The following is a 20,952-nucleotide window of genomic DNA, read 5'->3' as shown; positions in this document are numbered from 1 at the left end:
CTTTGGAAAATATTTGAAAAACTAATTTCAAAATCCTTTGAAAAATATTTGGAAAACTAACTTGAAAATCTTGCTCCCCTAAATTTACTAGACTTACAAAAACATGGAATTAGCCCTGAAGGAAATGGAAATTTGAAGTTTGAGCATGCTCATACTTTAGGGCTCTGATACCTGAACAAAACAATCTGGATAACTTAAAATCTATTTAACCTCATGCTTGGACTTAAAGACCAGCTAAAATAAATAACCTAAATTAAACATTTAGTCACTCCCTCTTTGTATTAACAAATTCTTACTCCTATCTTTTCAAAATTAAGTTTTAACGCTAAGTACCTTTTAAACTGAACCTACATTCACTGTTTGCAAAAGGCTTAGCTAAAGTGACTCATATAGCAACCTTCAAACTTTCTCAAACTTAGCCACCTTATAAATTTTAACTCTAAATGCTAAAATACTTGTCTAAGTTAAAAGTATTAAAAAGCATATTTCTTTACTTGCAAAATTTAACTCATGGCTTTCAAAAGACTTTTGCTAAGTAAATTGAGACGTCAAATTTCTTTACAAACAATGTGGCTCCAAAATTAAAAAAAAAAATATCTAGCTAAGTTTTTCCAACTTTAGTTAGGTATGTCTTTCTAAAAACAACCAAGTCTCAAAAGTGGCTAAAGGCATCATTCGAAATCATCCATATATTAGCCTTTTAAACTTAGGTGAAAAATATTTCGTTTAACTAAGTTTCACAAGCCTTCTTCTACCTTCTCTCAAAAAGATTGTTTTCTTAAAATCTTAAAACTTGCTTTCAATTGATTTTTGATATATGGCAAAGGGGGAGAGTAGAAGAAAATTCAAAGAATTAAAGAAAATTGAAAGAAATTCAAATTTTAAAAAGTGAGCTTTTATTAATGTAACGCCCGAATTTTCTCAAAACTATTTTTGAAATATTCTATGATTTTTATGGAATTATTAGATATTTTTCCGGAATTTTCCGAGTAGCGGAAGCAGCAAAAATAATTAGAACGCAAAATAGCTTAGGCGGGAATCGAACCCGAGACCTATGACTTAGGGATAATGTTGGGAACCAGTTGAACCCAGCAGGGCCGTGCTGAGAGAAAGGAGAACCAAATATAATTATAATTGAGTTGGGCCAAAATACCCACTTAATATAAATAGGAAACTTAAAGAGGGCTTGGTTTATTTTATTTTGGTTCGGCACATCCTTCTCCACCGAAACCCTCTCACGCCACCTCTCCCTTTTCTTCCTCCTTCTTTCGGCGCCACACCAAAGAAGACCTAGGGTTCTTCCCCTAGGGCCCCAAGGACACTCCCGGCGACGATTTCGACACGAGGGCGCACTCCTTCGCGAGAGGAACGCATAGACGCGAGAAGTCTCTCGAAAGGGGCACCTCCACCGGAATTTCTAGCGATTAGATTTATAAGAAATCTAGCACACAAGGTAAGAAACCCCTAACCTGCAGTATAATAGCTTTCGTTTGATTGCATACTTGTAGTTTTAGCTATATGCAGGTTTTTTCGGCACATAGGGTGTGTTTTAACCCTCCTCGAGGATTAGGGATCTAGTTGAGCACCTCTAGACGGGCCGGACACGTTGTTCTCCTTTAGTTGGAGATTCTAGACGTTGTCGGGTGCCTAGAGGTGATCTCCCTATTAGAGGAGAGAGTTTGAGCACACTAAGTGTTCGGTAAAATGTTAGTGTAGCTAAATGCCACCTCAGTTATGTTTAATAGCTCAGTTAAATACATTAGGAGCATTTAAAATAGCACATTAGTTTAGTTCAGTTTTATGGGACTACGGTCCAATGGGTGGGCTCCCACAGTCGCCTCTAGGTTCAGATAACCTAGCTCTAGGTTCAGATAACCTAGAAATAGCAAGTTAAAACAGTTAGCTATATTCAGTATTTTATTTTCAGTGGCACTGTACTGGATCAGATATCCATGGGTTGGACTCCCACAGTCGTCCCTAGGTTTAGATAACCTAGTTAACCCTACTAAATTCGGGACTTGCAAACCCGGGTCTAGTTAGGGATGCGCGCACAGCAAGTACAGTTACCGGGCCCAAACAGCATGAGTATGTATTTTCACTTATTATGAATTAGTTTTCAAAACTCAGAATTAGTTATGTTAGTTGAGTTTGAATTCAGTATCAGTTTAGCTTAATATATGTTCGGGCAGTTCATCTTTAGTGATTCATATGATTAGTTGCTATGCCATGATTCAGTTTACATGTTCAGTTATTTCAGTTATGCTTGCAACCATAGTATGCCATGCCAGTACATGTTTTCAAATAGCATTCTTTAAAAGCATGTTGGTATCGTTGCATGTTTTAGTGAGGTAGATGGTTTCTTACTAAGCTTTTTAGCTTACGGATACTATTTTCCTTATACTGCAGATACAGGAAAAAGGAAAGTGGACTAGCAGTGGAGGCTGGAGGTCAATGCAGATCAAGATGTGTGTGGAAGGAACTGGAATAAAAGACCCTCTGGGGATTTAGCATTTACTTTAGCACTTTACAGTTATTAGTTTCAGTTTTCATGTCTTATGCACTTTTGAACATTAGCAAATTTAAACAATTAGAACTTTTAGAATTTATACCTTCATGCACTTTAAGTTGTTAAAATGCCATGAGCCAGTAAACCTTGCTTAAGCTTAAGTTTAGAATTGTTACTACATGTTATTAGAATAGTTATTATGCATTAGATAGTTGTGTGTGAGGTTTTGGCACGAAGCAGTGCTGATATCAGAGTTTCGGATACGAAATCAGAAACCCCTGATCAGTCAGCAGATCGATCAGGGGGTCTCGGATCGGTCGGTAGACCGATCAGGGAGCTGGTTTCGGCAGTCCTAACTCTCTGTTCGTAGCTGGATCGTTCGACAGATCGATCCAGCCGCGAACAGAAAGAATCCCGATAGTGGGATCGCGAACAGCACACCACTGATCGGTCAGCTGACCGATCAGTGAGCCACTGGATCGGTCAGTCCGACCGATCAGTGAGGTCCTGGATCGGTCGGCAGACCGATCCAGGTGCGTACAGGAACTCTAGTGAATCATGGATCGGTCAGCCGACCAATCCAAAGGTTCTTCCCCATGCCAGTGTCAGTGGACCGGTCCGTGGACCGATCAGAAGTCCGGTATCAGTGGTAAATACCTCCCCTAGCATGTGTACAACTATTAGGTACATGTAGAACATTCAGTTTCAGCGTTCCCAGTAATTAGATTAGCAAAATTTTAATAAACCCAGTTTTCCGCACAGTATATAGACAGCAGTAATTGTAGCGACCGACCTTACAGCCAGTACCCAGAAGGTGGGTCGTTACAATTAAGGGGGAGTCTTTATATTAAGGGGGAGCTCTGCACTTAATTTAGTTCTGCACTTAACTATCAATATGCTTGTATTTTCATGCTTATCTTTTAATGGCATTATTTTCTTAACTTTGAATTTTTGTTGCCATAATCAAAAAGGGGGAGATTGTTGGTGCAGGAAGCATCCGACGATCGAACCAAAGTTTTGATAATGACAAAGGGATTCAAAGTTAAGATTCCTTGTTATCTAACATGTTGAATGAGTATTTCAGGAAAGTCCTAACTGCGGTTAGGCAGGTGAAAACCCTAGGGGGTGGTAACCCTAGGTCCTAGGGGGTGGTAACCCTAGGTGGAGAAAAGTCCTAGCTGCGGTTAGGCAAAGGGAAAACCCTAGGGGGTGGTAACCCTAGGTCATAGGGGGTGGTAACCCTATGCGGAAAGTCTTGACAGGTCGATGGCTTCAGGCAAAAGTCCTAGGGGGTGGTAACCCTAGGTGGAAAGTCCTGGTGTCGCAAACCAGGTGAAAGTCTGGACTAGCCGGGAAGCGGATGTCCAGCAGAAAGTCCGGAAGCGTCGAGTGCTGAGCAAAAGTCCAGTCGATCTGGAGGATCGACTGGCAACAGGTAAATCTCCTGAGTGGAGTAGGTGAGGACGCGTTCCCCGTAGAGGGAACAGTAGGCGTCGGGTCGACCTAGGATTTCTGGTAGGAAATCCGAAGTCAGACTCGGACAGTCCGAAGACTGTCAATTCTTCTTTACAATGTTTTATCTTATTCTAACATTGTATTGCAGGGGATTTTGCTCGGACTAACCTTTGTTTGCAGGTGAGGAACCTGCTGGAAAAAGGCTGTCCGGGCACCCGGGATGGATCCAAACTTTATCCCTGCCGCGACTTCGCCACGTGGAGCATCCTGGTTGGTTGGCCACGTCACACTCCAGGCGCCCGGAAGGAATCCAGGCGCCCGGAAGGGATCCAGGCGCCCGGAACTTCATATAAAAGAAGGATCGAGGTGCAGCTTCAAATACAACAATCTTCTAACCAATCTCTCTGCAACAAGCTGCTAACGACTCGATCCAGAAAGTGCTGCAACGACACCCCGACAACCCGGAGCTTCAGATTTAGTTTTTGTTGTCGGTATAATCTGTTTACTGCTTTGAATTGTAATTAGTCTGTAATATTTTTATCGTGCTTATAGTTGTTGCCCACGGAAAGCGATCAAGGATCGCGGGCCTTCGAGTAGGAGTCACCTTAGGCTCCGAACGAAGTAAATCTCCTTGTCTCTCTGTGTTTGTTATTTCTTCATTCCGCTGCGTTTTTACTCGTGTGTTTTACGAATCGAACGAAATAGCCACGAGCGCTATTCACCCCCCCTCTAGCGCGTCTCGATCCAACACCTTCGACCAGCAACTTTAGACAATCATCTGTTGCGACTTTCATATTCATACGCTGCACCGAAAAGGCTACAACGACACTAAAAGCTGCTCCGAATTCGAAGAACGAAGACTTCTTCAAATTTCATTTCTGTTTATCGGTAACATTAACACTTCGGTTCTTATACTCAAATCTTTGTAACTCATTTTCGAATTGATGGTGATTGCCCAATGAAAGGACTCAACGAGTGCGGACCTTGGAGTAAAAGTCATCGAAGGGTCTGAACCAAGTAAAAATTATTTGTGTTAGCTTTTGTACTTTTACGTTTCTTTTCCGCTGGGTATTCTTGATTTCCGTAAAAACGACGAATGCTATTCACCCTCACCTCCTCTAGCGTCTTAACGATCCAACATACCTAACATCTAATTAAGACTTCCCTGGCCTAACCACCAATTAGGTATATTCATTCGGTAGACTTCTCACTTTCCTAATCTCTAGTTAGGACTTCACTTGCCTAACATCCAGTTAGAACTTTTTGTTGTCTAATCTATAATTAGGATTTTTCTGGTCAAGTATCAAATCCTTTCTTGACATACTTGATTTTTCTCTTATATATTATCAAATATCGAAACTCAAGTTCAGACTAACCGAGCTTAGTCAAATTGGTCCATCTTAATTCGAGGACAATTACATCAAAAAAAAAAAAAGTATTAGTGCAATCATACATGTCATTTTGATGTTTAGGTAAAATTTAAATCAGAATAAAATTGTGATTTCTCACATGTTTGTCAACTGGGCAAGCATAGGAAAGCTACAATAATGAAAATTCAAATAGGTTAACAAAGACTAGAAACTTAGAAGTAGGTCAAAAATCAGATACTTCACAAATGGAAGACTAAGTAGTTCAGGAACCGATTCCTTGGTTGATTAAAGTTCCAATAGGTCAATGAGTCAATTGATTAAATAGCAACAAAAAACCTAGAAGAGTCATTAATCTAACATCAATCAACTTCAATAACTAGACATCTATAAGCTATTGTTGAATCAGTCGACTCAAACTAGTTGACTAAAATAGTCATTGGGTCCAATAGACTGATGAAACCAAGTCCATAGTTGACTGAAGGATGATCCAGTCAACTGATTGTGGGATAGAAAAGTAGATTGAAGGTTGTGACTACAAATATGACTTGCGGAGGCACTGGAAGAATATTGAAAGCTTGCATATTCTAATCAATGATATTATTATATTGTCTTCCTTTCTTCTTATTCAAAACTCTTCTTCTTGTACTTCTATTCATTTGTAAGAAGTCTATTATGTTTCTCCACCTCCAGTAGCGTATCAAGAAAAGATAATAGACTTGTGAGAGGCGATCCACCAAAGGATCATGGTGTCTAGGAACTAAAGATTTTAAACTATGCTTATTTATTGGTTGACAAGTGATGAAATTGCTGGAGCAATATAATAAAGTAAAGAAGAAAGGAAGGCTAGAATGACACTCCAATGTAGACTCTCACTGGAGCAATTCAATATGGTCAGACCTACGATTCTAGAGTTGTAAAATAATTTATTAACCAATCAAATGTTGGGACCGTTTGAGGTCGCCAGAAAGGGACGAATACTAATTGATCGCTTGTTGATCATGTGCTCGCCTACAACAAGTCAATATACAGTGAAAATAAAAACATACAATACAAAAGAAAAGGCAAACACAGAAGACGGATTAATGTAGTTCAAACACAGAACACAGATTAATGTAGTTCAGAATCTTAGTCCTCGATGTACATGCTAGCGAAATTACCACTAACTTTTTTTTATCAAAAATCTTTTGAAAGGGGACAAATCGTTTACAAATACTTATTCTTACAAACAAAATACAAAAATAACAGATGAAAATGAATATAATATAAATTAATAATTTACAAATAAAATATTTGTTTGTTCATCGGTGATTACTTCATGTTAGTATAAAGACGAATTGATGAAGTCGCTAAGATGAATAAATCATCCTTTTTTTTTACCATATATAAAAATAAATAAAATAATAAGAAATAGAAAAGTTTAAAATAGAAATATATCAAAATAATATTTTTAGTTAAAAATATTTCTATGATTTTCTACTTTATGATTATTATTTAAAAAAATCTAATTTTCCCTATTTTATTTTTTTTAAAAGTACTTCAATTTCATGATGTCATCACATAATCAATTATAACTCGTGTTGAATTTCTCTTCTACGTGTATTTTTTTTAACCAAAAACAGCAATGAAAGTTCTTTTACTAATTTGTTAATTAATTTTTCTTTTTGCCAGCTTTCCAAGACTCCTATATAGATTCATTATCGCCCCTAAGATACGGTACAGGAGAAGGACGTCTCGTTATCATCTAAATATATGATATATTTATAGAGATTTTTTTTTTCAAAAAGGGACATGCAACTAGGGGATATTAGACTTCTAGACTGTCCACCATGAATAATTTAGATTTATCTTTATAGCCGGTGAAAGATTTTTATACGACTGAATAAGTCATCTTAGATTCGACGTTACCTAACCTGATTAATTATTTTTTCTATACAAGCTCATTATCACCTCGTTGGATGTTTGATCTATCTTATGTAAAAAATCATTGTGATAGGAATAAAATATCTCTGTTTGTTTCTTGTAATGGGACCGATGATATTTATACTTGAGGTGAGCAATATCATCTCTATAGGCTCATTTATCCATTGAACATGTCTCTAGCACATCCTCGCTTGGCTCCATGCGGTCTTCAAGTAATTTGGTCCCTCCATTAGAGGGATCTCAGAACTGCAACTACTTTGGGCTACAATTGAGTTCTCTCTATTAAATGTTTTATCAACTTAAAACGTGCTTGGTGACAAGGGGATACACTAAAATTTATGGATTGACTACCTTAGTGCATTCTCTGAGAGGCCAAGACCGCTTTATTTGCTTCCTCTCGCTAGCTATTGGCCTACCCTAATTCTTTCATCACCATCGCCTTGAAATAAAAATTACCTTTTCTGACGTGAACCATTGGTCAAGGTCTATATGGCGCAGCTTTTGAGGTTTGCTGCTTAGGTGGTTTGGTATGTACGAACTAAAAAGTTAGAAGAGTCAAAACTAGATTGGAGGGATGAGAGACACCAAAAATACTCTACACTTCTTAAGGGAGGGAATATCAAGGCTCTTCTAACCAATCCAAAGGACAGTATAATAACTCTGATATAAGGAAGAGTGTTGATGGTCTTTACAATTTAACACCAAAAGTTAGAAGGGATGTTTTTTAACCAGGAAAGCTTCTATAGGTTATAAAGGTGGACAGTTAGGCCATGGAAAGGGAATCAATCTCCAAAATTGAGAAACTCCTGGAAAATGGTGAAACAATTTAGCAGATAATTAATCAAAGTCCAAATAAGTAGCACGGAAAAGGCCTTCAACTCGGTGTTAGTTTGAGGTCCCCTTTAATGATGAATAAACAATTGTGGCAACACCTCATAAATGATGAATAAACAAGCTATATCTAGTCATGGAGTTTAGAAGGTTCAAAGAGAATGTCACCACAAATTTCCATCTAAATTATTGTGTACAAGTAGATCTAAGGAGTAACTATTGTGGATAAATAAAACTAAAATTCTATCATGTTGATGAGCGAAATTTTTGCAAGGCAGAGCACAAACAATTGGAATAATGGATGATCTAGGAAAGCAAAGTTGATATAACCAAAAGGTGACACATGTCCATACAATAAAATTGTTGCAACATACAGTAGATGGATTGAAGGTTAATTTGTTTAATGTCAGGCAAGGCATCATTCGATGCGTACTCACTCGTTGGACATTAAACGTGGGCTAACACCAATCATTTGTTGGGATTCTAAAAGAAGTATAAGTAGGTTAGGAAATTCTGGTTTAACTTCCTCTGATTCCACTTAATGCCATAACCTAGTTAGCACTTATTAACTTGCATCTCCCTTCCTTGTAGCCCAAGAAAGTTCAATTCCATTGAAACCCTAGGCAACTCGGACAAGTAGAACCTCCTTATCAACTATTTCCACAATCTTAGTTGAACCAGATGCAATTTGGGTGACTTTCTTTCAATCTAACCATAGCTCAAGCAAATTTCTTCCTAAATTGGGCTTCTTTAGTTTTCTATTTCTGAATCAAGGTTTGAGCTAGATTGTAGAGATCAATAGGCATCTATAGTATGTTGTAAATTTACCACGTGTCGATTGCAATTCACAACATAGTCCAAATAGATCTAATTTAATAATTAATCTAATATTAATTCACAACCCCATGTCTAATTTGTATTACAAATTATACTAACTAAGATAATAGAGGTTATACACAAGCAAATGTCAGTCTCTTGATGCTTATGGTTAAGGAATATGCATCTAAATGGGGAAAAAAAGGAATCTCCACTAAAAAGAAAGCATAGAATAGAAGATCCAAATTGAACAAAAGTTGAGCCTACTTTTTAACCAATTTAACCCGTTCTCTTTTACTACCCCTTCTTACAGACTTCCTAAAAATGCATTGAGCTGTGTTTAATTAAACAACATATCAAAACAAGTGAAAATAAGAAAAGCCAAGTTAAAACCTTAAACTACTATAAAATACAAACTAGTCTAGCCAAATTCTAACATCTCTATAAATCACAAATGAACTATTGTGTCAGAAACTAAACCGCTGTAGATTGCTCAAAACTCCAATCATGAGTTCATCCAAATTTAGTCGATATCTAATTGAACATTGTATCAGAAACAATATTAAACATTAGTAACTAGCTGTTCTAAAAATGCAGGAATCCAACTTAGCATGTTAACAGAATTTCAACATCTCTATTGATCAAAATAAAATTCCAAAACTAGATCCTATCCCAACTTTTAGCCAAGTTGTATATTAGGTTTGAACTTCAAAACGGACTGCCAACTGAACAAACCAATTCAATAACTATAAATTCAAAGATCCAAATTATATATATATATATATATAGCCATCCATCTGACCATCATACACGATAGCGAACTTTTCCCACATACCATGGTGTAATGACATTCAAAGAATTAGCGTGCACTTCGAGCAGAGCAAGAATTTAAAGGGGTCCAACAGTGTATCCTGGAATGTGACTCCCCTCCGGACGACTACCGCAGCATATGTGTCCGTAACTCACTGCTGATGGAAGCGAAGCGGATGTTTCTGGAGCAGTGAGCTAAATGTGACTACTTGAAGAGCAATGACCGCTACACGAATTTCTTTCATGCTCCTGTTAAGCGCAACAACAAGAGGAACTCCATTACAGCGATCATCAAAGCTGACGGTGGCATCACAACTAGTTTGTCCGAGGTAGCGCAAGTAGTTGTTGCCTGCTGTGAATATCTGCTTGGGCGGGCAGCAATCTATGAAGAACTGGACAATAGCATTGTTGGGCAGAACGGCCCTGCGCTCAATGTGTTCCAGCAGCTTGCAACACTTCGAGTGGACAGTTGCCTCAGATGAGATTCGGAAAGTCCTCTTTGATATTGGCAATGATCAAGCCCCAGGACTGAATGGGCGCAGGGCTAAAATTCTGCATAATTTTAGGTTCCGACAAATATACATTGTCTGGATTTCAGAATGTGTTATAAACACTTCTTATTCGGTGAGCCTTAATGGTGGTCTATATGGTTATTTCAAAAGTGCGAGAGGCTTACGGCAGGGTGATCCACTCTCTCCATTGCTCTTAATGTTGTTATAAACACGTCTTAATGTTGTTAATGCCCTCTAACAAAACCTAAGCACTAATGATTACTTGCAACAATTAGCATATCATCTCCCATTGGAAACTTGAAATTCCCTATTTTTCTCTTAAATAAGGAAATATTCGATTATATAAGATAGCACTACTAAAAGATTTAGTTTGGATGCTGCTACTGGCACATTAGTATCTTTCCATCTTCAACTATTCACTTTATAGGGGTCAAAAGGCAAACAAATCCATTTCCTCTACTGGCCTAAAGCTTCTTAGTTACGATAGTGCTTCTCCATTTCCATCACTAATCTAGGGTGCTGCAACTAAGGGTATAAATAAAGCACCCATACTGATATTCAACCACTGCAATCAGAAGAACAAAAGTCACCAGATCAGACATGATGAACATAAGTCATGCATATAAATTGATTAACAACTGGTCCAAAGCATTTGTAGAATTAAAATGTTTGTTCTTTTACGGTTTCCATTTGGAGAAGATTTTTTATTTCATTTGGAGACATGATTTTCTGTTCTTGCATTTAGAATCTTGTTTTTTTCGTAAAGTATATCTCTTTAAATACTAATCATTATCATTTTCAGATGTAATGGTTACAGTAGAAGTACAAGGAGTAATATCATTTCATGATCAATCACATAGCTCCCAAGGTGATAAAAAAGAGAGAACAAAACCAAATTAAAATTTTCAAGGTGGAACATAAAGATGCAACTATTTCTTTACCCGTTTTAATGGACGAGCAAAGGAAAAGATAATGCAAAATTTTATAACTTGAAGATCAAAATTCAAATGTTACCATAATAATTTTATTCACCATTAGAGGGCACCCAAATTCAAGAATGATAACTGGACCAGAATCATATTCTTCTTAGTGGAGAGAGTTGATGCAAATTAAGTATCATAGTTTAAACTTAAATTTTAATAGGATTTATTTAGATAGATGATCATATTTAGGAGGGGTGGGCTATTTAAGGTAGTTTTTTAAATTGTAAATGTCTTTGAGCAATTTTATTATAAATTATTTTCAAATTTATTTAGTTTTAAGTCTTTAAAGGAACTGAATTATCCTATGTTAGACACCTTGGGTTAATATATTATATATATATAAACCTCCTAATTTCTTACTTTGTTGCTTCCATACATGCTCCCAGATTAACTCGTGTACCTAATAGAATGTGGAAGTGTAAAATACCGGAAATAGGCGAATATGAATAAGGGAATTTTCCGGAATTTTTGGATATTTTTCGAGAATTTTTCGGAGCTCGTACAGACGAGTTGACGGGAATAAAAACGGGGTCCGGAAAAACCTGTTTAGGTTATCCTGTTTTAATGAGGAAAAGATTTATTTTTCTTTTCCTTTTACTTTTTCTTTTCTCTATTTCTTTCCCGTGCACCCGTCGCCGAAACCATCGCGCACCCGAGCCGACGCCTTCTCCCTCACCGACTCTCCTCTTGCCCTAGCCACCCGGCGCCGACTGACCGCCGACTACCGCAGTCCTCGCCGGCCATCCCGTGCCCAAGCCGAGTTCCTCCCGTCGAGGCTGCGCCCTAGTTTCTCCGCCGTCTGCCGCCGTCGAACGGAGAGTGTCGGCTACCTTCCTCTGCCCTAGACAAACTCCAGCGCCGGCCGCCGGCACCTGTGCCCTAGCATGACCCTTCTCCTCTTTCGAGCACCAGCAGCCGATCAAGTTCTTTTGCCAAGCCGACATCGTCACTGCCGCCCTGGTGCCCTAGCGCAGGTCTTCTACCGCGACGCTGACCCCCTCTCCCGTCGGCGACGAGAGCCACTTTTCCTCTCCCCTCCTCTGGTCCGACGAGCCACCGCCGGACACCCTTGCTCTCGAACCCGTCGCGACGATCAGCGGCCACTGGATGTCGATGTGCAGAGATCACGCCATGCCCTAGCACTGTCGCCGACTGCCAGAATTGATCCAGCACGCCTTGTGACACTGCCGATCCCTTGCCTCTGCCCTAGCCTTCAGCCGCGTGCCCTACTTGATCTTGGAGGTCACAGATTGGTGAGGTTTTGTGTATTGTGGGGTGTTTTTGGATTACGGCAGCGACCCCATCATGCAGCATCCTGTTCCAGCACCAACAGAGGCTAGGTAGTGAGGTAATGATTAAAGAATTGTATCTTCATTGTAGATTCTGTGTTGTTTGGGCTATTGTGATGATAGATTTGGATTTAGGTAAATTATTGTTAGAATTCCTAACTAGTTGGATTTGTGATCGTTTTGCAAATGGTTGTGGAGGTTTGAGTGCTGTTGCTTGGTTCCAGCTTTAGACCCAGCCGCTATAGCTCCAGTTGTGAGCAACGACATGAACGAATTTTTTTGGGTAAGTTGTGCTATGAAATTCTTACATTTAGTATTGGTTTAGATAAGTTGTTGTGTTTGATTATGCATATTGCAAATCCTAATTTGAATGGATTAGTTAGGATTTATTGAGAAGTTGGATTCCAGGGATTTGATTTAGCTAATTAATTGGTATATAATTAGCTAAACCTGTATATCTATTGGTATTACAGGACTTTGACGCGAGACGAGTATCTCGATGTCGGATTTGGACATTTCTATTGGAGGCGGGTACTTTTGACTTATGTCATTTGATATGCTTAGTAATTAAATTAACATGTTGTATTAATTGTGTTTCTTATCTGTTTCGGTTAATCACTACCCAAATCTTACATGCTTGATTGATTGATTGGTTTTGCATCTCAGGTATATTTTACCTGTTTATACATGCTTATAGGGGTAGTTATATACCATGCTTGACCATGTTCAGGACCTAGGTTTTATACCTTCAGTGTACCTTTGATTCGATATGATTCGTTGACCTAGGGTGCACTTTTCTATATATATATGGATTAGGTCAGGATGTTTATATGGTTATTGCCATGCATCATTTGCATGATTGCATCTTTGTCGATAGTCCGCTCCATTATTGTTGAGCACATCGTGATACATGGATCTGCACACACCACCACTCGTGGGTTAGTGGTCGATTCAGGTGAGTGTGTTGCAGGAGGGACTTTGTTAGGCACCGTTGGTCCGCTCGTGGGTAGTGTGACCTGACGTGTTATCCGTGATTCCTCCCGTCTTTGAGTCTGGGAGTTGAGGCATTCGCTCCCATATGATTTGGGGTAGGAGGATAGGTGTACTCGACGTCCCGTCCACTCGGTCACTCATCGGGAGTAGTGACGACGAGTCTGCGGTTGTCGCGACCCTACCCTCGGCCTCACTTTTGTATGGGATGATCGGTGGCGTCGGGGGTGACCGGGGCCGTCGTTGGCATCGTATCGTGATCGTTTATTGCTGTGTTTGTGTTTCTTTGCGTTTATATCTGCGTATTGTTTGGATACCTATGTTTGACGTCATATGATTTCCTTATCCCTCGGATGTTTGACCTTATACTCGGGACTGGTTAGTCAAGTATTCTCTGTTTATTTGGATCATTCTTATCTTTCTTATCGGTATCTGCGTGATTAGTGCTAGGTGTTGTTTCTTTACTTTGCATATCAATGTACTGTGAGTGTTGGACTCACCCGCCTCCATTGTTGATATTTTGAGTTGATCTTGTCGGGAGAGATTTCGATTCTTTGGTCCCTGAGACCTCGAGGATGTGATTGGTTTCGTTTGGTTCCTTTTACATTTTTTGAACTTGTTATGTTCGGATTTATTTACTTATGGACACGGTATAGATTTTATTATATCGATGGATTTGGATTTGGTTTTATTCTACTACATTTTTGCTGGGCGAAGAGGTGAGTTAGTCGGTTTGAGCTTTACAGTGTAGTGGAGTAGGGTGGATTTCGAGTCAGAGTATTATTTTACTGTTTAATTATCTTAACTGCGTGGTTGTGACAGCCAGAGGCTGAATAGATTATATATAACTGCGTGGTGATGTTTCATTTAGTTGTTATTATTCCAGCCGCCTGTGGCTGAGGTATTTGTGAGATGTAGAAAAGTTTCAGATTGTCCACCGTACAGGGGAGATGCTACCGAAATTTTCTCGGACAGGGACTCCTCTGGGGCGTGACAATTTAGTGGTATCAGAGCAGGTATACGATACTTGCTATGTGTTTTGGATTTTCGAGATTTATTCTGATACCAATTTAGTGGTATCAGAGCACAGTTATACGATCTTTTGTTTTCGTATTTTGGATGTTTGGGATAACCTGATACTAATTTATTTACTTGGTATTAGAGCGCCAAGTTTGGCGATACTGGTTGGATTTTTTTGTATTATGGATTTTCGGGATTTATCTGATACCAATTTATTTGGTATCAGAGCGGGTTATGATACCTGCTTTTGGTGTTCTGGAGATTTATCGGATACCTGTTGTTGGTATTCTGGATATTTGGGTTAGCCAGGTTTGCGAGTCAAACTGGGCATTATCGGATTTACGATATGGTTATGTTTCGGATTTCCGTTTCGGATTTATTTGGATTTCCGACGATAGGTACGTTCGGAATTTTGAGGTCAAATTGGGGACTGGACAGCGACGGAACATCTCCAGACAGCAAATAGGTATGTTGTTATTTTATGATAGTTAGTGCATCTATTAGCACTTTATCTTTATTACCTGTCTGGTTGTTGTAGCCATATTACATGTGATGGGTTAGCCACTGATCTTGGTCGACCCTAATAGAGATCAAGGATTATAGTCTCTGGTAATTTTTCATATCATACCATCAGTAGCTTCAGCTTCTGTTACAACTATTATGAGATGGAGGCACATATCAGCCTCTGCTATTGTTAGCTGGGTAATGGATGATACCTACATATTCCTGTGGACTTAGCCAGTAGAGTTTTTATACTCGTATATTTTGGATATTAGGGTATCCGATACGATGAAAATTGATTATTGGGGAGTTATCATGTTTGATCATTGTTGAGAAAGGTTTGAGGTTGAGGGATATTGTGAGATCAGATATTGTGATATGTTGATTTCTAATGATTTATGAGAGTAAATGTTATGTGGTTGTCGGATGATCTATTACTAGATATTGTTTTGATGATTTATTAGTGGATAACTATTTTGATGATCTATTATTTGGGTTGTCATTGATGGTGATATAGTAAGTGTCATGTATGATATTCACATATTTGATGATTATAATTGGTGATCAGATATAGATCAGGTGCTAGAGAATTTACGGTTGAGTGTACTTGTGGATTGTAATAAATCTGGTTAGTTGTGGTTAGTAAACAGGATGATAAAGTTGATATTTGCTTCCTTTGATATTGGACTATGCGGATAAATAGTGATTTGATGTTTGGAATATTAATTTGCTCTCATGGGGAGTAGAGACTTATTCATCTGATATTATGTGGGCTGATATTTTTGAGGATAAAAAAATGAGAGTGTCTTGATGTTCTTGAATTCTGACTTTATCTTTTGGGTCGTACCCCTTTATACATATGATTATTGTGGGTTTCTAGTAGATTATACCCGAGAGGTTAGACATACATGTCTGATTGTTTATTGGAGGTATTTGCCAATTAAAAACTATATTGTGGAATGTGCACATATGTTTGAGTGTTTTATTGGATGTATCTTATCGATCTAATCTGAGTTATGATATGTGCGGATGTGTTGGGTGTAATATTTGAGGTATCTTGTTTATTATATGATTATTTTGAGAGTATACTTGTGCCGATTATGATTTGTTGGAAGTATTACGTTGATTATACTCTTGGCATAGGTGTACATATGTCATGTGAGTGTTGTTGAGGTGTATTGTTGATTATACCTTTGTTGATATATGCACACGGGTTTGATAGGTATTGTTGGAGGTATCACACTGATTTATACCTGTGCTATGAGTGTGTTTGGTGTGTACAAATTGGAGGATTATGTCGATCATACATATGTTGTGTGTGCATGTGTACCAGGTGTATGGTGGGTAGCATCATGATGATTCTACCTATGTTGAATGTAGAATGCTGAGTGTCTACATTATGTTATTGGTTGTATAACCCTGTCAACTAATTCTCCTATTTAGTGGGTGACCAACCCACTAGGATGATGATAGAGTTGACTATGGATTTGATTTGTTTACTAGGTTGTTTATACCTTTGGCTGCCCACAGTGATATGTGGTTGAGTGGTCTCGTGCAGCCTCTAGTTGGATAGTTAGGTGCCTTGGACACTTATGGATCGTTTGTGGTGGAGCGGAGTTCCCACATATACATATTTCGGATTTCTTGTAGCGGAGCATTGCTCCTATATCTATTGCAGATACATGTTATAGATTATTTGTAGTGGAGTGTTACTCCTACATATTGAGGATTTATTGTGGTAGAGCGTTGCTCCCACATATATGGTATTTTCTGTGATGGAGCGTTGCTCTCACACTGGAGGATCTATGCTTAGAGGATTTATATCGTTGATGATTATATTACAGATTTATTGTCAGGGATGTTATGGTTAAGAAGGTTTGTGATACAGACATTATGTATCTTGGTTTTATCATTAAGGCTTGCAGAACCTTAGATGTTTTCAGAGACTGGATGATTTTGGTATTCCCAGGATGTTTGGATCAGTTTACATTGTCTTTGTTGACGATGTTGTGATTTATTTTGGATCTACGGTGAGTTATGCACATCATCTTTGCATAGTCCTAGAGATGTTTCGATGGAAATGTCTAGATGTGAAGATCAGTAGTGTGTATTTTGGTTGTCTTCTGTGAGATGTTTGAGACACACGGTCACCAGTAGGAGTATACCGTGGTTCCACAGGAGATCGAGGTTGTTACCGTTGGAAGTAGGCGGAGTCTATAGAAGAGGCTCGCAACTTCCTTTGTTTGGCTCGATATTTCCGGAGATACGTTGAGGGTTTCTCTCGGATTGCTATGCCACTTTCACGCTTGACCAGGAAAGGCGTGAAGTTCACTTGGACTGAGGATTATGATATCAGCTTCTAGGAGCTGAAGCGGAGACTAGTGTCAGCTCCGATGTTGGTTTTTACCTTCTGAAGAGGACGGATTCGTGCTTTATATCGACGCGTCTCTACATGGTTTGTACGTTGTTTTGATGCAGCACGGCAGGGTAGTCTCCTACTTCTCGGCAGTTGAAGGAGCATAAGGAGAACTACATTATTTGACTGAACATTCATTATTTTGTTGAAGATTTATCTTCTTTTGTTATAAACATATACAGATTTTGGATTATAAGTGTTCTCCAAATTGTTATGGTATAATTTAACCAAAGGAATTTACTATGGATGATCAAGAGATTATGGTATGCCATTAGCTATCTACTCTTTAATTTTCACATGCATGTTTTTTATAAATCCAGAGGGACTTTAGCTTGCCATCGAGTTGTGGTCGAGACTTGATTCGAGGTTTCTCGAGTTGTACCTTGAGGATAAGGATGAGCAGGCGGTACTCGGTTACCATGGTTGCTCGATCGTTAATCGGGACGAGGATCAAGAGCCTTAGGCTGATCGATGTTGCGGTTTATTTGCGGACGGATAGCTTAGGTGTAGCGAGTTCACGTGAGGCGAGGAGGTATTATATACTTAGGGGCAGTTATGCGTACCTCGGTCTTATCCGGTCTTACAGGAGCTACTTGAGAAGCTCATCGCTCTCTTTCTTGTCCACCTAGGCGGTACCCATATGCACCAAGATTTGAGGTGTTTCTTGGTGGAGCGATAGGAAGGACGACATGAAGGAAGACATCGCGGATTTGTAGCTAGATGTCTTGCACATTAGCAAGTGGTAGAGCACGGAGATCTGGCTTATTTCGTGATTCGTATTTACGGTGGAAATGAGAACATATTACCATGGACTTTGTGGTAGGGTTGCCGAGGACACGACGAGGCCATGACGCGATTTGGGTAATCATTGATCGATTAACCAAATCCGCGCACTTCTTAGCGATCCGGAGGACTGATTCGCTGGACCGATTGGCAGATCTGTATTGCCGAGAGATCATCAGATTATATGGTGTTCCGTTGAGTATTATTTTGGATAGAGACCCCGGTTCACGTCTCGTGTCTGGCAGAGTCTGCAGCAGGCCTTGCGAACGCAGCTCCGTTTCAGTATGATTTTCCATCCGTAGACAGATGGACAGTCAGTGCGGACCATACAGATTCTAGAGGATTTGCTGAGGTCATGTATGTTGGATTTTTAGAGGCAGTTGGGAGGACCATTTGCCATTGGTAGAGTTCGCCTACAACAACGGTTTGCATTTGGTTATCCAGATGACACTGTTTGAAGTGTTGTATGGTAAACCTTATCGGACACCCACCCTCTGGGATGAGGTAGGGGAGGCCAAGTTGTTGGACCTCATAGAGCTCAGCATGAGGCAGAGTTGGCCCGTACTATCAGACAGAGGATGTCAGAGGGATAATACTGCCAGAAGAGTTATGTTGACCGGAGTCGTAGACTCTCAGAGTTCTCTATTTGCGTCACCCGCGAAGGGGGTGAAGAGATTTGGCTTCATAGGTAAGCTAGCTCCAGGATACATTGGACCTTTCTAGATCTCGGAAAGGATTGGAGTGGTGGCTTACCGGTTGACACTACCACCGTCCTTGGCAGGAGTACACGATGCATTCCACGTGTCTATGCTGAGGAGATACGTACCTGACCCAATGCATGTGCTGATAGATGTCTCAGTTCCAGTTCAGCCTGACGTCACTTATGAGGAGGTTCCGGTACGGATTTTTGACCGAAAAGAGCGTCAGTTGCGGAACAAGACTATCCGGCTGGTTAACGTCGGATGGCAGCATCATTCAGACGAGGAGGCTACTTGGGAGCTCGAGGATAGTATCCGAGCTCGATATCCCCATCTTTTCACTTGAGGTATGTGATTCAGTTTACCGTTCAGCATTTATACTTTCTGTCTATTGTTAGTACTTGCTGATGGTAGATAACAAAATTTGGGGACCAAATTTTTATTAGTGGGGGAGAATGTAAAATACCGGAAATAGGCGAATATGAATAAGGGAATTTTCCAGAATTTTTGGACATTTTTCGAGAATTTTTCGGAGCTCGTACAGACGAGTTGACGGGAATAAAAACGGGGTCCGGAAAAGCCTGTTTAGGTTATCCTGTTTTAATGAGGAAAAGATTTATTTTTCTTTTCCTTTTACTTTTTCTTTTCTCTATTTCTTTCCCGTGCACCGCGCACCCGAGCCGACGCCTTCTCCCTCACCGACTCTCCTCTTGCCCTAGCCACCCGGCGCCGGCCGACCGCCGACTACCGCGTCCTCGCCGGCCATCCCGTGCCCTAGCCGAGTTCCTCCTGTCGAGGCTGCGCCCTAGTTTCTCCGCCGTCTGCCGCCGTCGAACGGAGAGTGTCGGCTACCTTCCTCTGCCCTAGACAAACTCCAGCGCCGGCCGCCGGCACCTGTGCCCTAGCACGACCCTTCTCCTCTTTCGAGCACCGGCAGCCGATCAAGTTCGTTGGCCAAGCCGACATCGTCATTGCCGCCCTAGCGCCGGTCTTCTGCCGCGACGTGACCCCCTCTCCCGTCGGCGACGAGAGCCACTTTTCCTCTCCCCTCCTCTGGTCCGACGAGCCACCGCCGGACACCCTTGCTCTCGACCCCGTCGCGACGATCAGCGGCCACTGGATGTCGATGTGCAGAGATCACGCCATGCCCTAGCACTGTCGCCGACTGCCAGAATTGATCCAGCACGCCTTGTGACACTGCCGATCCCTTGCCTCTGCCCTAGCCTTCATCCGCGTGCCCTACTTGATCTTGGAGGTCACGGATTAGTGAGGTTTTGTGTATTGTGGGGTGTTTTTGGATTACGGCAGCGACCCCATCATGCAGCATCCTGTTCCAGCACCAACAGAGGCTAGGTAGTGAGGTAAGGATTAAAGAATTGTATCTTCGTTGTAGATTCTGTGTTGTTTGGGCTATTGTGATGATAGATTTGGATTTAGGTAAATTATTGTTAGAATTCCTAACTAGTTGGATTTGTGATCATTTTGCAAATGGTTGTGGAGGTTTGATTGTTGTTGCTTGGTTCCAGCTTTAGACCCAGCCGCTATAGCTCCAGTTGTGAGCAACGACATGAACGAATTTTTTTTGGGTAAGTTGTGCTATGAAATTCTTACATTTAGTATTGGTTTAGATAAGTTGTTGTGTTTGATTATGCATATTGCAAATCCTAATTTGAATGGATTAGTTAGGATTTATTGAGAAGTTGGATTCCAGGGATTTGATTTAGCTAATTAATTGGTATATAATTAGCTAAACCTGTATATCTATTGGTATTACAGGACTTTGACGCGAGACGAGTATCTCGATGTCGGATTTGGGCATTTCTATTGGAGGCGGGTACTTTTGACTTATGTCATTTGATATGCTTAGTAATTAAATTAACATGTTGCATTAATTGTGTTTCTTATCTGTTTCGGTTAATCACTACCCAAATCTTACATGCTTGATTGATTGATTGGTTTCCATCTCGTATATATTTTACCTGTTTATACATGCTTATAGGGGTAGTGATATACCATGCTTGACCATGTTCAGGACCTAGGTTTTTATACCTT

At 40.0% G+C, this 20,952-nt stretch overlaps 2 long non-coding RNA genes across 2 annotated transcripts; both read left to right on the top strand.

Annotated features, from left to right (window-relative positions):
* Positions 1-11,834: 11,834 nt before the first annotated feature.
* On the top strand, positions 11,835-13,019 carry LOC121983152. Its single transcript, XR_006112403.1, has 3 exons — positions 11,835-12,551; positions 12,691-12,775; positions 12,966-13,019. It is a non-coding gene; the product is annotated as an uncharacterized LOC121983152 (long non-coding RNA).
* Positions 13,020-19,920: 6,901 nt separating this feature from the next.
* Positions 19,921-20,725, top strand: LOC121983151. The gene is made up of 3 exons (XR_006112402.1): positions 19,921-20,261; positions 20,427-20,486; positions 20,677-20,725. It is a non-coding gene; the product is annotated as an uncharacterized LOC121983151 (long non-coding RNA).
* The last annotated feature ends 227 nt before the right edge of the window (positions 20,726-20,952 follow it).

The sequence above is a fragment of the Zingiber officinale genome, chromosome 5A, assembly GCF_018446385.1.
Source record: "Zingiber officinale cultivar Zhangliang chromosome 5A, Zo_v1.1, whole genome shotgun sequence".
NCBI lineage: Eukaryota > Viridiplantae > Streptophyta > Magnoliopsida > Zingiberales > Zingiberaceae > Zingiber > Zingiber officinale.
Note: the sequence above shows the minus strand (reverse complement) of the source record. Positions and strands in the feature narration are given on the sequence as shown.